Here is a 3,206-nt window from a genome sequence, read left to right as displayed (position 1 = left end):
ATATCGTTTATGACCTTCAGATGCGTTATGCTCCTCTTCTTTTTATGCTCAGCTACTAAAATTTCCCTTTAGTGGTAAAATTCCATATAAATATTCAAAACTAAGCGGATTGAAATGTGCACAGTAAAGACATTAGATGATTAAATCTTTTCACTACCAACCAATGCACCACGAGTGCCCCTGTCGGTCATTTTGGCCAGCCAATCACTTACCGCGGTGCCCTACGGTGCCCTGCGGGTTGGTTACTGTACCACGGGTTTTTACCGCTCATTTTGAATGGCTGCATCTGTAGGTTGTCTCTCGCAGTGTTCAGGAATTGCATTCCGAAACTGAGTCAGATCAAAAGTTGTAAGAAAAGCACCTATGGTGTCGGTTCTAACAGCTTTATTGATTCGATGTTAAAGGCCGGAAATGGGGCACAAGGCACGCGACCGCAAAAAGCGTCGCCATCTGCTTCCAGCTGCAAAATGCCGTTTGCGGACGCTGAAGCATTTGAACTTGAACTTTATTGCCATATGTAACCGGTACTGGTACAATGGAATTCTTACTTACAGAAGGTCTCTCGATTGTAAAACAAGTGTAAAAAACAAGACAAAGTGCAAACAGTGCATCAAGACAATGTACAAACAAACAATAGACAATGTGCAAGTAAACATGTAGACATTTCTTTCCAAGGCAGCGGGTACAAGCGATCTCGCGTTTTAAAACCACCAGGAAAAGCAAAAAGGCACTTTTCCTTGCTTGCGCCGGCACACAACGACGTGAGGAGGACACCGTAGTCAGCAGGATTCGAACTTGCGCGGGGAGACCCCAATGGATTTCTAGTCCATTGCCTTAACCACTCGGACACGACTACAGCGCGCGCCGCCATTGCTGCGTTCTTGCTACAATCTCACATGGATCGCGAGGCGCCGGCGGAAACCTTTTTCAAAGTCGTTCTCCATTAAAAAAAAAACCTTTCCAAAATACAAGCCTTGCAGACAGACACACCTCAGAGGACTTAAGGGTTGCTTCATGTGGGAATGATAAAGTCTCCCCGTCCGGACAGGAAAATGGCACTTTGTTAGACACAAAAAAACAATCAACAACAGACAAATGTCTACAAGCATTTTAGAAGCCGCTCTTGAAATAGCTCTTACATTCGTGTTAGACGCAGGAATCGCCTTTTTATTGACGCTCTTACAAACGCCATGGAAAGCAAAACAAAGCAAAGCAGAGCAGAACAAAACGAACAAAATAAAACCCTCATGTCCTGCACTTGAATATAATGCCGTTACGTGCCGAAGCGGTATTGGACGTCATCCTAGCACTGCAACCCGGGGCGTACGGTATATGGGAACGAGCACACGTCACGAATCGTCTCTAATCACTCCCTGCACTGTAAGGCGCCTTGTAGCGTGCACCCTCAACATTCATCTTTGCGCATCTGTGAAAGGTAAACTCTTGAGCAAACTCTGAACCAGACGCTCAAACTCCAGCTAGCATTAGGGGTAGCATTCCCACGCTACTTGAACACTTTGTTTACGCTCAGTGCTGGATTTTGGGAACTTTAGGACGATTGGGACTTTTCTCCTATCTGTCAATTCGTTTTGTTTTGGAGACTCTTGGCTGTCTGTGTTGTATAGTGCAGCGTGAAGAAAACGTTTTCGAAAACTGTGCCGGCTCAAAAGTTGTAAGAAATCCTCTCCAGCTCTTTTAAGCCTCTTCAGTTTTGTCATTTAAAGTGAACTAGATGTATAACTGGAGCCTCACTTATGCAAATGGTGAGGCTCCAGTTCGACATCTAGTTTTACTTTATATGACAGAAGTACGTCAGACTGCGCCGGACTGGGGGATCACTTCCGGTTATTTTTACCATCTTAAACATTTGAAATCCTCCCCTAGGCAATTGTGACACTTCATCTTGGCTCCACCTAGGACACTCTTCAATCTTCCATCACTTCTCTCTTCTCCCGCAACACTCTCGTCTGTCGGTAGTATGTGGCGTCTTTGCATTACCACCAATCTCACCACAGCAAGAAAGCAACAGGTTTTGGCAAGAGAGGAGGAGACTGCCTGGCCCGAACAGGGATCGAACCAGCGACTTTGGCGTTACTTGCACCACGCTCAAACCAACTGAGCTAACAGGCCTTGTTTCTACTGTCCTCTCTGTGCTGCAAAAAATGGAATTCAGGGAAGTTTCTTTTGTCCTTCTTTGAATAGAAAGCCCTGCAATTCAGTGTACGGGCTTTCTCGTGCTGTTTAATGGTTCTTCAAAAATTCAAATTCAAATCCTACACTGGCCTGAAGTGCCCCCCCCCATTTCACAGCATTTTTCAGCTGATTTCAAATGTACCTAAAGGAGAAGCATTATTGAAGACCATCAATTACCAAGAGCTTTTGTCAAAGGTTTTGGTGGTCACTTTTAATGACCACAGAGAGCTATGACCTCGGTTTTACATCTCATCCAAAAGACAGCGCCTTTTTACCACACAGCGTCTCCGTCACTATACTGGGGCATTGGGACCCGCACAGACCTCAGGGTGAGCGTCCCACCGCTGGCTCCATTAACACCGCTTCCAGCTGTAAGCTTTGCTTTTCCCTGTAGGTCATCCTCATCCGGGTACTGACCTGGCTCACAGCTTCTAAGCTTCAGTGGGTTTTCAGTTGCGAGTTGAAAGGGGATGCAAGTGATGGAGCCGCTCGCTGCAAAAGCCACTGCATTGGCCAGGAATCGAACCCGGGCCTCCCGCGTGGCAGGCGAGAATTCTACCACTGAACCACCAATGCACACTGCAAGGCTCTACAAAAAAGACGCTTTTTTACCACTCTGTGCTGGATGTTGGGTCCCAAGGAAACTTCTGGACGAGTGAGAATTTTCTGCTATCAAAATTTGGTTTCGGAGACTTTTGGCAGCCTACAGATGCAGCCATTCAAAATGCGCGGGCGATACCGCATTATTTTGCGGTACGCTGTACGCAGTCTACCGCAAGCTACCGGTAAATACCGCGAGTTACCGTAAATTCTCCTATAATACGACAAGCAAAATAATAGTATCCGGAATTTCCGCAAGGTGGAGCTAATAAAGCTCAACCTCTCATGTTTGAGCTGTGGCCATCAAAGTCTTTAACGAAGATATTACTAATAGTATTAATAATGAATGACCTTGGACAAGCTGTAAGTGTAAACTCAAAGTATTGCCCTGGTCAACATTCTTTTTTTCATTG

The 3,206-nt window shown here is 45.7% G+C and overlaps 1 non-coding gene across 1 annotated transcript; it reads right to left on the bottom strand.

Moving 5' to 3' along the window:
• Positions 1-2,698: 2,698 nt before the first annotated feature.
• Positions 2,699-2,769, bottom strand: trnag-gcc (transfer RNA glycine (anticodon GCC)). The gene has a single exon. It is a non-coding gene; the product is annotated as a tRNA-Gly (tRNA).
• Between the last annotated feature and the right edge of the window lie 437 nt (positions 2,770-3,206).

This window comes from Atractosteus spatula, unplaced genomic scaffold (assembly GCF_055471065.1).
Source record: "Atractosteus spatula isolate fAtrSpa1 unplaced genomic scaffold, fAtrSpa1.hap1 Scaffold_16, whole genome shotgun sequence".
NCBI lineage: Eukaryota > Metazoa > Chordata > Actinopteri > Semionotiformes > Lepisosteidae > Atractosteus > Atractosteus spatula.
Note: the sequence above shows the minus strand (reverse complement) of the source record. Positions and strands in the feature narration are given on the sequence as shown.